Here is an 18345-nt window from a genome sequence, read left to right as displayed (position 1 = left end):
TGGCAGGAGACTCCAGTCCTCACCACGACAGTGTCTCACGTCTCCTGTTCCTGACATGACTTCCCCCCATAGCAAGTGATCCAGAAGCAAGAGAGTGACAGAGAAAAAGTGGAACCTGCAGTCTATTGTAACCTAATCTTGGAAGTGATGTATCATCCCTTCTGCAATATGCTACTAGTCACAAGACCAACCCTGGTTCGGAGTGTAAGACGTGACTACCAGGACACAGCACTGGGACTTGTAACTCTAATTGCAGACATGAACATCTAAATTAGCTCCAGAAAGATCTATATCTGGGCAGAAGGAGTGTTAATATTTGTTCATTCAACGGGCTCTTACTAAACACTTCCTTTGTGCGAGTCACTGTTCTAGGTGCTGAAAATACCACAGTGAACAAGACATTCAGTTTCCGCTTTCAGGGATTTGAAATTTTAGTGAGAGAGGCAGAGAATGCACAAATAAAACGAGTGGTTCTAAGTCCTACGGAGAAAATAAAATGAGGGCTGTGACAGTGAAGGGGAGGATACATCCGTTTGGCCTGATCTTTCTTCACAACAGCCCTCGGGGCAGTGTTACCAGCGTCTCCATTTGCCGCGTGAGGACGCCAAGTCTCACAGGAGGTGATGTGATGTTTCCCGGGATCCCAGTTACCGAGAGACAGGGCTGGGGTTTAAACCGCAGTTCTCTGTCTCTTTCCCAAGCCTGCGTACGTCACCTCTGCGTGCTTCTGTCTACCCCAAGAAGAGACCCTGCAAGCTGGCTTTGTACATCAGAACATCCTTTGAAGGTCTCCTATGGAAAGGTTCAAATCCCTGCAAGTCTGTAGGCAGCTTGAGGGCAGGCCTGGCGCTTTCTTAGACTCTGCATCCCCCCTAGACATCTGGGTATTCTCAGATGGACTGGTTCTCAGGTTCCTGTGTAGTTTTTCCTGGGCTCTGTTGTGTCTGTGCCCATCCCACCGGCAGTTTGTTTCTGGGAGGGAAGCATCCCCCCGAAGCTTTGCTGGCTGTCTCCACTGGCCGTCGCCCGCCAGAGCCAATGTTGGGGGGCGGTGGTCACCTCTCGGGGTCTCATTTTCAACAAGAGCACTTTGAAAGAGAAAAGCATCAGCTGGTTGTCAGCAAAAAAGGGTAGTCCACTTTCACATTCGTTATCTTGCCGCCCCTCGAAGCGGACATGTGAAGTAGGCAAAATGGGGCTTATGGTTCAATTTCAAGGATGCAGACACCAAGACTCAGAAGGAGAAAACCACTTTTCCTGAGGTCTCACAGCGATGACTGGAAGGGTGAAGGCTTTCTGATCCTACCACAGAGATGTCTCTTCCCCGCTCTGTAACTGTCCAGACATTATGTTCTGCGAAATAAAGCTCCATGTGGTCCAGCTAGAGTAGTGCTTCTCAAACTTCGATGTATAAATTAATTACCTGGGGATGTCACTAAATTGCAAATTCTGACTCTCTGGGTCTGAGATGGTGCCTGAGATTCTGCATTTATTTATTTATTTATTTATTTATTTATTTATTTTAGAGAGAGAGAGAGTGCCAGAGGGGGAGAGGGGGCGAGAAAGAGAGAGAGAGAGAGAGGAGACAGAGAATCCTAAGCAGACTCCACGCTCAGCACGGAGCCCGACCTCAGCCAAAATCAAGAGTCAGATGGTCAACTGACTGAGCCACCCAGGTGCCCCAGAGATTCTGCATTTCTTTAATATTTTTTAAATGTTTATTTATTTTTGAGAGAGAGAGAGAGAGAGACGGAGCATGAGTGGGGAGGGGAAGAGAGAGAGGGGGACACAATGTGAAGCAGGATCCAGGCTCTGTCAGCACAGAGCTGGACGTGAGGCTCGAACTCACAACATATGAGATCATGACCTGAGCCGAAGTCGGATGCTTAACTGACTGAGCCGGCCAGGCACCCTGAGATTCTGCATTTCTTAGCCCACGTGCAGGGGGTGCCCGTGCTGCTGCTCCATGGTCTACGCGTTGAGTAATAAAGGTCACCCTCTGGCCCGTTTTCAGATGTCAGAATTCTAGCCATCCTTTGAAATGCAGGCTGATGACCCCTGCACCTAGGAAACGTCCCTAATGCCTTCTTCGGTTGGGAGTGCAGCCCCCTCTCTCAGTGCCACCCCGTGGGCTTGTCGCTCCCCTAGGAGGGCCCAGGTCCCCTGCTAGTTACACTAACCTGACCCGTGATCTCAGACGCTCCTCGCCGGGCATGGCTCACACTGGGGCGGGTTCACAGTGGCTCTGGATTTCTTTACTGTAGGCGACATCAGTGGTGAGAAAATGAGCACTGGGTTGGGCAGCTGAGCTGATGTCTTAATTCACCATTTCTTTTCTGCAGGGACGTTTCACTGAGCGATAAAATCTTACGGTAATATTGACAAGGCCACGCTTTTGGGCTGTGGGGCTGCTCTAAGTTTAAACTGATAAGACAGCTGATAAACAGACGCTGGGCTGTAAGTCTGCCTCTAATCTTCAAAACTGGCAAATTTTGAGTTCATTGCCACTGGTCTGTACTTAGGGAAAAATCTCTTCTCAGAGAGTGGAAGGCCTAAACATACGTAGAGCTTCTTTGCCCTACCAGGCTCTGGTCTACAGCAGATACAAGCTTCTCCAGGCAGGGACCCGCTGATATTCATGTCTAAATCCCAGTATCTAGAACGTGGAGACCTACTCAGTAAGTTCTCAAGTACTGACCGCGCAGGGCCACGGACGTAAGTTACGACTGAACAAAACAAAACAAAACAGGGAGGAATCATAACACATCCTCAGAGAATCTCAGTTTTTGCATTTCTCTCTTCATAGTTTAGGATTAGGCAATCTTCTAGAGGAGGAAGTTGGTTATTCCTTTTTGCTGGACAGATGGGCACACAGATGCTCTGGGAAGTTCATTAACCCCACCCTGACATTTTTGCGGTCCTGGCTTTGTCTTACAGTGGATCTTGGAACATATCCAAAATATACTTAGACATACTTCTCTGGGAGAAAAGCTTTTACACTTCAGAAACACACACACACACACACACACACACACACACACACACTCTTAATTTGAGGTTGAATTTTTCTGCCCTAATTAGCTGTGTCTTTGAGCTTCAAGAGCTAGTTTTACTGTGGTTATTAACGAGGCCAATCTCTGATCGCTGGTCTTTTTCAAAAGCATTCCAGCCTGCTAAACAGTGGCCTTTCATGATTTACAAGTTTGGAATCTTTGAGAGTTTTCAACAATTAAGGTGCTAACTTTTCGCACTCGTCCGGTCTCCAAACTTCTCAATCACAAAACCTTGAAAATGGTCTGTGGTGAGGGGAGCTCGGTGCTCCCGTAGGTCCCTTTCTAGACGTGGGAGGGTCTGGTGAGCTCATCTAGTCCGGCAGACATCGCTTCTAGAGAGGATGTTGGCAAGAAGTCACTGGCACTGCTCGTGAGCACGAAGCCTGTGCTAACTTAGCATGAAGCAAGGGCCAAGGGCAAGTGCTATCGGGGAGTGACTCCAAAGGCGCGAGAGTACACAGCCCTCCCTTTAACTTAGCGTGTTTTCAAAGTGCTTGGCAACTTGAAAGCTTACATCCTCCTCACAACAAAGATGTGTGGTGCACCCACAAATGCTATTATTACTGAATGGGCAAAACAAGAACCAGAGAGGGAGAGTGACTTCTTTAAGGACACACAGTCAATGGCAGAACCGGATCCAAAGGCTTTCTGGTTCCCAGTCCAAAGCTCATCCCAAAAGGCGTGTCAACTCCTTCCGTCTAGAAAAGCACCCCTTCCTTGTGAAATAATTTCAAGTGCTGGCTTAAAACGTCTCAGCCCTGATCAACAAATCACACTCTATGTTCAGAAGACATCCGGAGACCCTGGGCATCCTAAGGTCCCATTTGATCTGATGAATCCTAATGAACAACACCAGTAACAAGTTAAGAGATCAATCACTCAATATTTACACGCATGTTTCCCTTCACAGAAGGAGCTTACTGCTAGTTTTGAAAAAGAAGCACACAGATGACGTGTTATGGAAATGTGGAAAATACAAATGGGTGACTATATATCAACAGCAGGACCCACAGGCTCTTTTATGAATGTGTGATGGGATAGATTTTTATCAAGACAGAAACATACCTAGAATTCTGTTGCCGTGTAGGTTTCTATTTATCTGAAACAAAGCAAGGGAAGATGGCTGTAAACGCACGGGTAAAGGGTTGTTACATTTCAGCCATTTTCTTACTCTGATCATAGTTCCTGATACCTATCCAGCTCTCAAAATACCTCGGATTCAATTGGCTAACAGACTAAAGAGAATTAATTGTTCCTGTGACAGGTGAGGTCTCGATATTTAACTGGAATCTTTCACTTCTCGTCAAATTACCCCCCAAATATCTTCATATCTACCTGCTTCTCCCCACACCCAGCTGGTCTAAGTCTCCACCGTTTCTCGCTCAGGCATCTGAGCGAGACTCCCCAGGGGTCCACCTGCTCCCCACTTTGCTCAGTCCATCCATTCTCCACACAGCAGCCGGAGTGGTCTTTCAAGCCACACCCTCGCTTAGAACCTGAGAGTGGCTTCTCACCACATTCAGAAGAAAATCCAACCCCTGCCAGCATCGACGCCGTCCCGCAGGATCTAGCCTTTGCCCATTTGCCGTCCTCACCTCCTACCTCTTGGCCCCTGGTGAACTGAGGCTCAGCAGTGCTCCCGGAGCATGCCCTCTGCCTCCCACCGGGCCTGCAATGACCTTCGGGGGTCTGTCCCTAGATCGCCACAGGTCTGGAGCCTCCTAATCCTCAGAGTGGCTTCCCTGAGCCCGCCGTCCGAGGTAGCTTTTCGTCTCCTCTCTTATCAGTGTCCTGTCTTTTCCTTCTGCACACTTAACCCTCACTTGAAAAGTACCTTCTTCGTCGTCTGTTCCCTCCCACTAGATGTAGGGCCAGAGAAAGTAAGAAAATGGTTTGTTTTATTCACTTCGGTATCACCCGTGCCTAAAACAGAAGCTAATATATAGCAGATGCTTGGTAAATACCATGATGCACTGGGCCACGTGCAAATGTAGGAGAAAACACGGGGCACGTTTGTTGAGCAGCTACTACGAGTGACATCTCCTTCACCTTCCTTATCTTTTACGCCCCAGCAATGCGAGGTGCCTGTTGGCTCGCTGGGCCCAGAGGAGCGAGGTGGGTCTCAGGGAAGCTGACTGACAATTGTAAGGCTTTGCAATTATTCCCAGACATGTAGGGTGGGACATAGAGGCCAGTGACACTCCGCAGCATGTGGCTCTTCCACCGCAGTGTATGGATCGTTTACAATGTGGAAGGTAGCCAGGCATCCGGTGCTGCTGCCCCTGTGAACATCAGCTAGCAGTCACTAATAGAATATGTGCCGAGGGGGAAATGTTACCGTATTACGTGCAGGAGCAAACCAAGGACTCGTAATTCGAACAAATCGTAAGAATAAAAATGTTAAAAATGACAGGCAGCTGCTCCCCTGTCTGGCTCAGTAGGGTTACGCCAACCCCCCTCGGTGATCTGCGGGGATCTGGATAATAATCACAATTATGGATTGGGAGGAAGGAACGCACACCCCCCTTCCTCTATCACAGCTTTTCTAGCACTATCTGCTCAGCAGACGTCCAGGCCTTGCTGTAGCCACCCTGGTTCTCTCGCTAGACAAGGGTCCCGAGGGGGACAAGGGGTCATGCCACACCGTTCAGCCCGTTCCCAGGGCCCGACGGAGGGGAAGCCCGCGGTACGTGTTTGTGGAGTGGCTACGACACCTCATCTCCAGCACCTCAGGAAATCAAGAAGGAGCTCGTAGTTCTTGTCGTCCGAATGGGCTGCAATTGGGGTGCCTGGGGGGGCTCGGTCGGTGAAGCGCCTGACTCTTGATTTTGGCTCTAGTCATGATCGCAGGGTCGTGGGATCGAGCCCCGTGTCGGGCTCTGTGCTGAGCGTGGAGTCTGCTTGGGATTCTCTCTCTCTGTCTCAAATAAATAAATACGTAATTTAAAAAAAAAAAAAAAGAATAGGCTGGAATTGAACTTGGGAGGGAGACCCGGTGTGGGTGACATGACCCCGTGAGGATAAACCTTGAATAAACCCCTTCAGTGAGCACTGTCTTCTCCGTCCAGCCTGAGCCAAAATCAGCTTTCTTGCTGCCAAATGGTGAGTGACATGCCAAGGATGGCTTCAGCTAAAGCTGCAGATGGTTACGTGTCTTTCCCAGCTCATGCTTATGCCATCGGCTTGCAGATGCTACGGTGCGGATTCAGACCCGGTGTCCCTGGTTGAAGTGTGTCCCCTTCAAAGGAGAGCTTACAGCCTTAGTCCTCGGGCCGTCAGGTACCGCCTTGCTTGTAAATAAGGTCATGGCAGGTATCATCAGTGACGTTAGTTACATGGACTATGCCGTGTCTGAAATCTAATAGGACTGGCATCCTGGCAAGAAGAGGGGGATTTGGACACAGGGACGCACAGGGAAGGTGGCCATTTTGGAGGGAGCACGTCCACCAGCGTATGGATTTTGGACTTCGGGCATTTAGCACTAGGAGACAACATGCTTCTGTGGTTTTAAACCTCCTGGTTTGTGATACTTTGTCAAGGCAGCCCTGGGAAACTAGTAAAAATCTAGGAATAAATATCACCATTGGCTGGTTTGACTCTTCTAAGGCAACCCAGACAATCCATACCGAATAAATGAACAAGTCAGAGAAAAGGGGACAAAGAAGGAAAGAGCATTTATCTGTGGATCTCTCCACCCGGGGTGTTCCGAGAAGAGCCCTTTCTGTGCAACATCCCCAGATCTGGGGAATCGTGAAGCACGTGACACAGCTTTCCACGGCGGCTGACCTCACTGTGCCAGCTCACGGAGTCTGTGCCCAGAAGAGCTGAACCATCTTCCGGGAGCACGGCCGTATCGCAGACCTCTGTGCGCATTTGTTCATGGGTAACGTCAGTCTCTTCCCACTCGCTTGTCTAGTGGCTCGAGTCCGGTTCCAACTCCATTGTGCCTCCAAGTCATCCAAGTCATTAATCCAAAGCACGCTTTCCATCATCTTCTTATGTGACACTTAGCAGCTTTCCACACTGTTGGCCATATGCTCTCCTGGGGCCCTCTCTTCTCCTGTCTCTCTGGGCTCTCCTTTTCAGCAGTCTCCTCAAACCCTACCCTTAAATGTTGAGTTCCTGGAGACTCTTCTTCCTACTAGGTCAGCTCATCCATACCCATCTACCCTGTAGACTCCAGCTACCACCCAGGCACTGACGGCTTCCCAAATTTCAAGACCCACCTGTCCAGTCACTCATGTAACATCTCTACCGGGGTAACACAAAAGCTCCTCCAATTCAGTATATCCAACAAACAACTCAGAGTGTTTTCCTTAGCCTCATCTTCCTTGGGGATTCCTAGCTCAGCGAATGTCCCTATCATCCTATTTTGAAATCCTGAAATATCAGGCTCATCATGGATCCCATCCTCTCCTTCCTTCTTTCTACCTTTCCCATCCAATCAGTCGCCAAGTCCTGGCATTTTGACCTTTTCTTATCTCTGAAATCTTTGACTTCCCTGCCATCACTTTTACGCAAGTTACTTTCCATTTTGTACATAATCTGCCAAAGCAGTGTTTTAAGAGCACAGATCTCTTTAAGGTGCTTCTCTGTCTAAGATCCTTCAATGACGAGCTATTGTGCTTAGATTCCTTACATGTCCTATGAGGCCTCGAATAACCTGGCCCTTGAAACTCATCCAGGTTCTTTCCATGTCTCTGCTCTTCATTCCAATGCCGGCTTCCCTCATGATGCCAAAATGACTGCAGAAGTCTTTTAGGCTTTATATCCACTGACGCCTCTGTCCAGAAGGAGAGTAACAGCTGGTTACAGCTCCCTTAAAAGAGTGCTTATTCTTGCCCCCTCTTTTCCCTGCTCAAGAGACCATGGCAAATTTCCTTTTAGGTCTTTTTGGAATACACCGCTGATTCCTGAACGAATTCCTTGGTTGAAGGAGTGCCACGTATGGATTAGATTGGGCCTAAATTACCAAAATGGATGCCTGGTGAAAGGAGGATGAGGTTAACCTGATTGGGTTGAAATAATGAGGATCTACTCCTAGACCCGGGAGTAAAGGAAATCCCTTTCTTCCCACCCTACCAACACACACAAAACCAACCACCTGCATTCTCCAGTCTTGGAGTGGGTGGCAGGGAGGGGGAGTAGATGGGGTACCAAGGAAGCTCCAGAATGAAATACCACCATATTGACCCCTTTCTCTTTCTTATCTAGGTGAGTCCTACTCACTGTTCAAAGCTGAGCTTGAACATCACTTACAGAAACCCTCTCCAAACCCTTCTCAACACCCGTTACAAACACACTGGACCTCTCTATTCCACACTGACACAGGTCATTGCTCCCCCTTCACATCGCCTGTGGCCACGGCTGTAATTGGTTGTACGGTTACTCTGATGCCTGCGTCCTTCCCTGCCACCTTCGAAGAATGTCGGCTCCAGAGGGCAGGTCCATTGTCTGCTTTGGTCTCAGTGGTATCTCTACCTACTAACACATGTATTACACATCATAGATGTTCCTTAAAAATGTGTTGAGGGGCGCCGGGTGGCTCGGTCAGTTGAGTGTCCGACTTCAGCTCAGGTCTTGATCTCACAGTTTGTGAGTTCAGGCTCCGCACCGGGCTCGCTGCTGACAACGTGGAGCTGGCTTCGCATCCTCTGCAACTCTCCACTATCTGTCCCTCCCCTGCTCACGCTGTCGCTCTCAAAAATAAAAATAAAATAAAATGTGTTGAAGAAAAATAAAAAGTAAATAAAAATGTGTTGAAGAAAGCAATCAAAATAACAAATAAATAAAATCTGTACCTTATAGAAAAATACGAAGAAATAGCAAACCCTTCAATCATCATATCCTTGTCTGAAGATTATCAATGCCAACAATTTTTTTTCAAAATTTCTCCTGGTTCTTTTTTCTATGCATATATATATTTGCATGATTGGGCTTGTACAGCGTACATAATTTTGCATTTTGGGTGTTTAAATTGACATCGTAACACTGGCATAGTTTTAGAACCGTTTCCCTATTAATGGACCTATCCAGTTTCTACCATCTAATTTTTACTTATAAGCAGCATTGTGATGAACATCCTTTTGCAAACAACCATTGTCCTCTATCTCAGATTGGACACATTTTTGGAAGTGGCCTACAGGAAAAAAGGACATGACTACTTTCAAACTTTTCCCGCAAATGCTAACCGTGCTACTGGGGCAAGAAACATACACCAAAACTATATTTTAGGTCAAGACATGGAACCAACATCTATCTGCTAAGCGAAGTGAAAATCTGTCCTTCAGGAAAACATACATATGTTAGCCTCTGTTTGGCAGTAATAGTGATATTCTAAAACATCCCTTGTATTTGGGAAGGATCAAATTCCTTATCAGATTATGCAAATCTGGCATTATTTATTTTAGGATGCACTGGCAATCTTGGAAGATGTAGCCATTCTTTATAACAGTGCTAAAAATACAGTTTCTGTCTCTTTTTTAAAATAAGTATTCCTTATCATCTTCGTCACTTCCAAATCCCTGTATTCCTTCACCTAGCTTTTTTAATTTGCCCTTCTTTCTCTCTCTTGTCTTCCAACTGCTGTGATAAAGCACAATCCTGGGGGCACAGGCATTTGGCTACATTCTGACTGACACAAAGTCTGGGCTAATTTCTAAAAAAAAAAAAAAAAAGGATAAATGCTGATCTTTCCTATAAAACAGATTGGAACTTGGTGGGATTCTGAATAAGAATCTGGGACTGGATGAGAGTTCTTATTTATAAAATATATATTTTTTAACGTATATTTATTTTTGAGAAAGAGAGAGAGACAGAGGGTGAGCAGGGGAGGGCAGAGGGAGAAGGAGACACAGAATCCCAAGCAGGCTCCAGGCTCCGAGCTGTCAGCACAGAGCCCGACGCGGGGCTCAAACTTGCGGACCGTGAGATCATGACCTGAGCCGAAGTCGGACGCTTAACCGACTGAGCCACCCCGGTGCCCCAAGATCTCTTCTTTTCCTTTGCGTTTCCTTTCCATCCCCAGCAAGTGAGCCCACAGTACTGTCATCTTTCTCCTCTGGCTCTGATCTCTTCCGAGCGGAGCTGCGTGACTGCGCAGGTGCGTGCAGAATCATTCTCTTTCTCAGAAACACCCCCGTGTTGCACAAGAGTCCCTCCCCCTTTCACTCTTGCAAGAATGTTTAGTGTGCGGGCGATTTCCCAGGGCCCCCGCTGGGCACTGAGACACAAATATGACAGATAAGTGCTGTCCTCAGGGAGCCTGCAATCCAGCGGGAGCAGGTAAGTGCATAACTGAGAGTCCTCACAAATGGCACAGGAAGCTGGCATAGGGCTGCCCACGGCAGAGGAAATCAGGGTGAGAGCCCCGAGGGGGCGGCATCTGACGGAGGTCTCAGAGGCTGTGGGATTCCTAGACACAGCAGAGCGTTTATGTTCCCTGACACGCCATCACAGGGTGTCTCTGGGCCCCATCGTTTCAGATGCAGATTCTTAACCCCTCCTTCGGAAGCCCGGGCCCGGGGGGGCCTACTGTGGGCAGTTGCAGAGTAGGCCTGAAGGAGCACAGGAGTCTGAGAGCCCTGGGTTCGAAGTTTAGTACTGCCCTCTCCTTGTGGGGTGGTTTGCAACAATTCCCCCCCACTCACAGAGCCTCAGTCTCCTGCCCCGTGAAATGGGCCTCCAAAGCGCTCCTGGAGAGTGGGAGGCGCGAATAGGAGCACAGAGCACTGTGCCTGGCACTTGGAGAGGGAGGCGGGGAAGCGTGCAACTTCCCGGGCTGCTTCTCCGAGCTGCGAGTCTGCGAACGCCGCCGCCGAAGGGGTGGGTGGCAACACGGAATCCCGCCCTCTGTGAACCGGTGACCTCCCTGGCCACGGAAGCAGACAGGTCATTTAAAAAATGTAATTTTCGCATTGACATTCTTCGTGCTGAGCCCGGGGGCAGGCATGTCCATTCTGCACGGGGAGAGCTCCGGGGCAGTAACCCAGAAAGAAGAGGCAGCCCTCACTTTGCCATTCTGCGCCCGGGCCTCTGACAAAAGAATTGTGCAAATGAACCTTTAAATCCGTAAATAGTGCCCCCACGATGCCGGGAAGAATGCAGCCGCGACAAAGGGCAATATTCACAGTTTATCTCAGGGTGATGGATCTGAATGGACGCATGAACACGGGTTTGTTAGAGAAAGAGCAGGCCACAGCCCCCCGCCGGGAGCCCAGTGGCCGCAGTCTGCAGTGCAAACAGTCAGTCCAAATCCCGAACAATTAGGGGAAACCAAGCTGCCATTATCTGAACTTCAACTTGTTCTCATGATTGATATGGGAAATGAAAAGTTGTACGCGGCTCGGGGAAGGCTGTGTTCGCCCTCACGGCGCGCGGGGCTCCGAGAAGGTGCACGATGTGTGTCGCGTACCCACGGCGCGAGCGGCCGATGCGCCCCCCCGGGTCGGCGCGGGGATGGGGCGGCCCCGCCCGGCAGAGCACCCGCGCATCGTTCCCGTCTCTGGCCCGTCACATACCCTTCTTCGGCCTCGGTTCTCTGGAACCTCCCCCCACCCCCATAACCTCAGCACATGACCGAATTCTTAAAAAATCGTTTTTGGGGCCGGGCGGGACATTTCTCTGGAGAGGGAGGATGCATTAGATGTCAGCGGCACGACCGCGGTCCAGGCGGCAAGTCTGTCTGCGCCTCAGTGTTGTGACCTGTAGAATGGGGATCAGACCCACCTCACAGAAAAGTATGTGACTTGACCAGTTTGGCCCCTGGCACCGGGAAGTTCTCCATAAATGTGACGGGTCCGTATTCATTCCTTCAACAGCCTGAGCGTTTGCTGAGGACCAGTCACTCTGCTTGGCGGGGAGGGCGGCCCAAGAATGACTAAGACAACTCTGGCCTTTGCGGGGGATGCTCTGGGGCTTACGAGCAAGCTCTGTACCTAACAGACGGTTCAAGCGTTTCAAGGCCGGGGGGGTTGTGCCTCTTTTCCTCTGAGTCTCCGGTTTCGGGGGGCTCCACGGGGTTTGCGGAGCCGAGGTGAGCCCAGTGTTGCAGGGGAGGGGCACGGCACAGGGAGGATGAAGCATTTGCCCTGGGCCTCGGAGGGTGGAGGGATTTGAGAAGCTCGTGTGCAGAGGACATCATCCCGAGCCGCAGTAAAGCCGCAGCAGAGGCTGGGAATTAGGGCTGCACAGGGCCTGGCGGCTGGAGGGTGGGGTTCCCGGGAGGTGAAGGTAGGAGAGGAGGTTGAAGACAGAGGCAGATCATCCAGGGTCCGAAGGCGAAGAGGAGGTTTGCCTTTTAACCTGTAGGCAATAGGGAGGGATAAAATGTTCTGGAGCAAGGGAGTGCCGCCTGACTCAAGCTCTGGGGAAATGTGTTCTGAGGCTAGGCCCGCGATGGGGCAGGATGGCCCGCAGGACGCAGGGTCAACAGGGCTCGGTAGTGCAGTGGATGCAGGGAGAGGGGGGTCAAAGGTGACAAAGGTTGGGAGCTTTTGGCTCCTTCTCTTCCAATCCTTTAATTAATGAAACTCTTCTGATTCCCTTCCATCAGAGAGGAAGGGCAGGATTCCACACCAGTTGCCAGGAACTTATATAATCAATCAATCAATTAATTGCACCCCCACACACTTTCCGGGTGGGCAGGAGAAACGTACTGTCTTTAATCCGTTTTTGAAATATGCCCGGGTGAGGGTACTCTTTGCACCTCGGTTTCACGGATCGGGAGACTGAGGCCCAGAGGATTCAGTGAATGCTTTGCTCAAGTCCGGGCTGGGATTTGAACCAGGGTCTTTCTGCTGAGAAAGCCATCCACTTCCCTTTATGCTAAGCCGCCTCTGGTGAGGCTGGCCCCTGAGGCATGCATGCAATTGCACACACACACACACACACACACACACACAAACCCTGCGCTCGGGCCACCAGGACAGCGGCTGAAACAGAGACTTCCAAGAACCCTCTTCAAAGCGGCCAGAGGCATTCAGCAAGGCCTGGCATTCAGGCTGGAAGGATTTCTCCATTGTCTCCACCATCAGAGGTAAGTGACATCTTGAACGCCTCAAGAAGATTAAATAGCCCGGCTCCGTCGGAAAGCTTACAAAAAAAAGGGTGAGAGAGAGAGAAGAAAGGACGCAAGTTGGCTATTATAGAGCTGGTCCTTTTTTGTCGCAGAAAGAGCTTTCAAGGAGCACTATTGGAAGAAGCGGGCCCAGAGAAGAAGACAATGCCAGAGAGCCAGAGAGAACTCCTACAGGAACCCGGGGCTGGGCGCCGTGAATGCGGATTACTGCGGCTCCGAGCCGCCAAAGAAAAGGGGAACCCTGGTCAGGATGAAAATGAGGAATTACTTTTTTTCCCTTCCCCTCTGAGCCTCCAGTTCACTGCGCAGCGACAATGCGTGATGGGGGGCACTTGACATGCCCCTCTTCCAGGCCATGTTGGCGCCCCATGTGGGGCCCCCGGGGAACAAGGGCGGCGCAAACCCAAACAAAGCCGATTTTAACCCGATAAACTCACCCCACATTCTCCAATAGAAACGACGGGCGTTTGGGCTGCTGAATGTCTGCGCGCGGTCCAAACACATGGGACAAATAAGGAGCTAGGATTTGCGGATGTTTGAACATATGTAAACTCCTTCATCTTTTTAAGAGAACTGTTTCCTTTTTTTTCTTTTCCTTTTTCTCTTTTTCTTTCTTTCCTTCTTTCTTTCTTTTTTTTAGTTTTCAATGGGAGGAAACTGGGGATGCTGATGGCCCTTTTTGCAAAGCCTCAAAAGAGCCTGTTTCTAGTAGGTGATGAAGCTATAGACTGTGAGGGAGAAAGGGATCTAATTTGCTCAGATCCTGGGAACATGATTTGCTTTTGAAACACACTCTATCCTCACCCACCTCTAAATGGCCACCCTGTACATTCAAAATGTGCTCTGAAAGATGCGGTGCAGAAAAGCTGTAGAAAACGGCCCGAGCAGGAGATCCGACTTCGGGTTTGTTGTCGTCTTAACTGATGTTTTGTTAAGAATCACTCAGCTTCTTGGAGCTTCGGCTCCTGCCCACATTGCTCTGAGCCCTGGGCTGCTTGGATGAGGCAGCCTGGAGCCCACACGGTACAACCCCCTGCATCCCCCAGGGCGCAGGACACACGGGGGGCTGCTGTGGCCGAGACCTGTGGGTGATCAGTGCTCCCTCCTGCCTCCTTCTCCGGGGAAAACCAAGTGAGGGGACCGTTGCAAAATTGCTTCTGAAACTCTAAGTGTGTTTTACAAATCTGAGCTATTCTTTTTACCATTTGTCTTCTCTTTGGCAGAAATCAGTTATCCAGACCTATCTGTTAGGTCACGATCAGTTACCGAGCCCAAGTCCTCGCGTGAAACTCAGCCCAGCAAGAACTCAAAATCATTTTCATTCACATAAAGTCACTAACGGTGTCAAACCTCTCATACTACCTTCAAAAGAAACACGTGGCCGGTGTTGAGAGCGGAAATGTAACAGAAAGCTGAATAATGAGTTTGGTAAGTCTTCCTCCCTCCTGCGGTTCTAGTCCCGTATCAGGTGGTTCTAGTCTGGTATCCGTCATGAGGTGCCCCGTGCGTCCTGGAATGACATTTGCCTTTTACATGTAGTCCTGACTTGTGTTTTCAAATTCGGGTTTTGCCTTCTGTGTGTGTGTGTGTGCGTGTGTGTGCGTGTGCATGTGTGTGTGCGTGCGTGTGTGCGTGTGTGCGTGTGTGTGTGAGTGTGTGTGTGCGTGTGTGTGTGTTAATGATTAGACCTGGCATGTCTATCAGAATTGAAGGTCACAGTGGAAATGGGATTTGGCGTCTGAGATGGAGAAAAATGCTGTTATGACTTAAGAATTCCTCCTTTCTGGAATGTGAATGCACACGCATGAAACGTAGCGCCTCCCTCTGAGAGTCTCCTCGCTGAGACGGTCTGACCTTCACAAATGGAAGAAAGGCCCCTTTTCTCGAAGCTGCTGCTTTATTTGGCCCCAGATGTGCCCTCACATGAACCCAAAATATCTACCGTAAACAGGAAGCTGTGCGACTCGGGGGGAGGGCGGTGAGTCTGGGCACAAGGCAGACCTGGGGCTGACCCCTCCCCCCACCACACGCCTCTCTGGCCAGGGACCATCTTTGAGCTGTGGTGAGGACAGAACGGCCTGGTGTCCCTGACAGCTCTGTGAGGAATTTGCAGAGCAGGAAGGGCTGCGAGCAGTGGTCAAGCGTGTGGTGGGCGGTCGAGTGGTCTGGCAACGCCACTTCCTACGTGCAGAGGGTCCTGTGCCTCTGCCGATTCATCTGGAAAATGGGGCTACTATTGGAAGCTTCTTCGCGGACTGTTTCCCACACCATGCCCGCCATGTGGTGAGGCCTCAAATGAATGTTAGCTACTTTTAAAGCTTCTTGGCCAAAGCTTCCTGGAAGGAAGAGGGAGAAAGGGTGATATCCAGGAGGCAGATCGGCTGGAAAAGTCTGACCACACTGGTTCCAACCACATCTCTTACTCTGGCAAACCAGAGGCTGTCGATGGGGAGGGCGAGGGGCCGCGGAGTCTCCGACCCTCTTCCTCTGCTCACCTCCCCCTGCCCCACGTCCATCCTCTGGGATTACAGGTAGAAGCTCTCAGGGCACGAAGATTTTGTGCCCGTTCCTGACAGAGATACAGTGGGACTGAGCTGTTGGAGGGTGGGGAGGGGACAAGATCATGACCGTTAAAATTTGGACACGTTGTTCCAGCCTGTGAGTCGTGGAAATGTCTATTATTTTTATTATTTAGCATGCCCTAGAACAATTGTTAGCTTTCCCTCTGTGTGGGACTGCACGCTGCCTCTCCCCAAATCCCTGCGGCCCGGGCCAGCCAGGGCTCCCCGCTCTCCCTCAAGCTGCCCCTTTGGCGGCCGTTTGCCAGGGCTCCGCTTTACTTCATGTGTCTTTTTTCCAAAAGCTGTTTCGATTAACCCACATTTACAATAGGAAATAATATTAGTCTCGTAACCAGAGGGTATGGAGCCCTCGTTATGTAGAAACAAACCTTGAGCTTCAAATATTTCGGCTGGTGAAACGTCTCACGTAAAACTTTTATTACAGTGGATGTTATGGGGGAGACATTTTAAATAGTAAAAACCAATATGCTGTGTTCCTGGATTATTTTAGTTAACAACAACGAAACTAGTCTAAATGCACTACCTACAAATTGAATAAAACAGAAGCAGTTGACTTATAAGATTCATATTACATAGCCTACAATTGCAACACATTAAACTAACAACTGTCGCCTACCGTGTTTCTACAGAGCTGTGTCACGTATGATCCCTGGATAAAATAATACTAAAAGACAAAATAAAAATTTTTTTTGGCGAGAGAGAGAGGGAAAAAAAACATCTTGCTGTTATTCTGGGATCTGCCAGTAAGCTCAGCGGGAGGCAGACCAACGAGGAAAGTGACCCCTTCGGTTTCCAGGTTATGTGACCCAAGAGCTCGTCCAGTGGTGGTCTTGGGGAGTTTCTTATTGCCAGGGAGGCTAGCGTTGGGCAAAGCAAAGACCCTTGGTGGAGAGGACTCTTGGGGAACGTTGTCTGGGCTTTCAAGTTTTTTATTTATTTGAAATGTTTATTTATTTTTGAGAGAGAGAGAGAGAATGCAAGTGGGGGAGGGTCAGAGTAGGGGTGGGGACAGAGGAGCCCAAGTGGGCTCTTCTTGGACCCTAGGAAGCCTGATGCGGGGCTCAAACTGCAAGATGATGACCTGAGCCAAAGTCAGACACTTAACCCACTGAGCATCTCAGGAACTTCCTGTGGGGACACCTTTCCACCGTCTGACCTCTGGCAGCAGGAAAACTGAAGGACCAGGGCCTAAGCCAGCTGCTCCCTGGCATTTGGTGGCGGGGGGGGGATTGAGTCAAAGGAAGAGACTGAGCTTCTGACTGCAGAGAAGAACTGAGACTGTCTTCTGCTTGTGGACAGCCTGCTGACCCAGGGTGGCGTTGGCCAGACTGGAGGGCCACGAAAAGTGCCCCACCGTCACCACCTGATGCTTTGCCTTCGTCGGGGATCCGGTTGCTCAGAGGGTCCCCGGTCGACCTCTCAAGCCTCTGTCAAATTCCCCATTTGGAACAGCAAGGACAGAAAGATACTTTTTCAGAACCTTTACATTTAGCTCAATCAATTTTTGTGTGGTGTGTCCATTTCTTTATGTTGTTGAGGGTTTTTTTTTTTTTTTCGTTTTGCTTTGTTTTGTTTCTGAGCTGGCAGAGTTCTCAGCTTAAGATTGTGAGCTCTACTTTTTTTTTTTTTTAAGTTTACTTATTTATTCTGAGAGAGAGAACCAGCAAGGGAGAAGCAGAGAGAGAGGGCACAGAGGATCCAAAGCGGGCTCCTTGCAGACAGCAGAGGCCCGAGGCAGGGCTCGAACTTACGAACCGTGAGATCATTACCTGGACCAAAGTCAGATGCTTAACCAGCTGAGTCACCCAGCCGCGCCCCCCTGCCCCCCCATAAACTATTTTTTGTTGTTGGGAAATAAGGCGGCTTTGATATCATGCAGTGATCCTTCTGAATTTGTCCGAGATAATTTTGGCCTGAATTTTACAGGTGAGAACCCCTGCATGTGCATTGCTGATGTTTTCATCTGCACCGGAGAGTCTTCTGTCTATTTGGGGGGTAAATTCTCTGTCAATTGGATATGGGCTAAACATTTCTTTTTGCTCATGTAGTCCAGGAGGGATTCGATATTTCTGCTGGAGTCTGGCACGCCCCCTTTCCAAAGGGTTTGTTTTCGGGCCGTCGTGAGGCTTTTGGTTTGGAGGGTTTCCGCGTGACCTCTCAGTGCATCGATTACTTGAGCTTCTTCAGTTAACGACACGTTCATTCCGTTTCTTTTCTGTTAGAGAGTTTGTCAATGAATATTTAACCTCTGCCACATACATCGGTTTCTTCACAACTCCCCTGATTCATTTAGTAAAGGCTCCCCCTCTACGAGGCGTCTTCGATATGCCTAATTCCAAGTTCTCATGCTGTCTGTTGATTCATCACGGCCAGTAGCCCAGTGGCTCCTCTTTAGCAAGTGTCCACGTAGAGGCTGGACCCTGATTCAAGAGAATTCCGGAGATTGGAGTCTTTCTCCAAACCCCGTGTGAGTGTCGCCTACACTACTCTGCACACCGCTGATGGGTTTTGAAAGACGTTTTGGGGGGCGCCTGGGTGGCGCAGTCGGTTAAGCGTCCGACTTCAGCCAGGTCAAGATCTTGCGGTCCGTGAGTTCGAGCCCCGCATCGGGCTCTGGGCTGATGGCTCGGAG

The 18345-nt window shown here is 49.7% G+C and overlaps 1 long non-coding RNA gene across 2 annotated transcripts in view; it reads left to right on the top strand.

The window, feature by feature from the left end:
- LOC109498394 overlaps positions 1–18345 on the top strand; it is an 82694-nt gene that overhangs the window by 58490 nt on the left and 5859 nt on the right. For both annotated transcript variants that reach the window (XR_002741312.2, XR_006595964.1), the window contains exon 6: positions 14355–14559. This is a non-coding gene — a long non-coding RNA (uncharacterized LOC109498394). The remainder of the gene's footprint in view (positions 1–14354; positions 14560–18345) is intronic.

The sequence above is a fragment of the Felis catus genome, chromosome A3, assembly GCF_018350175.1.
Source record: "Felis catus isolate Fca126 chromosome A3, F.catus_Fca126_mat1.0, whole genome shotgun sequence".
NCBI classification, from domain to species: domain Eukaryota; kingdom Metazoa; phylum Chordata; class Mammalia; order Carnivora; family Felidae; genus Felis; species Felis catus.
Note: the sequence above shows the minus strand (reverse complement) of the source record. Positions and strands in the feature narration are given on the sequence as shown.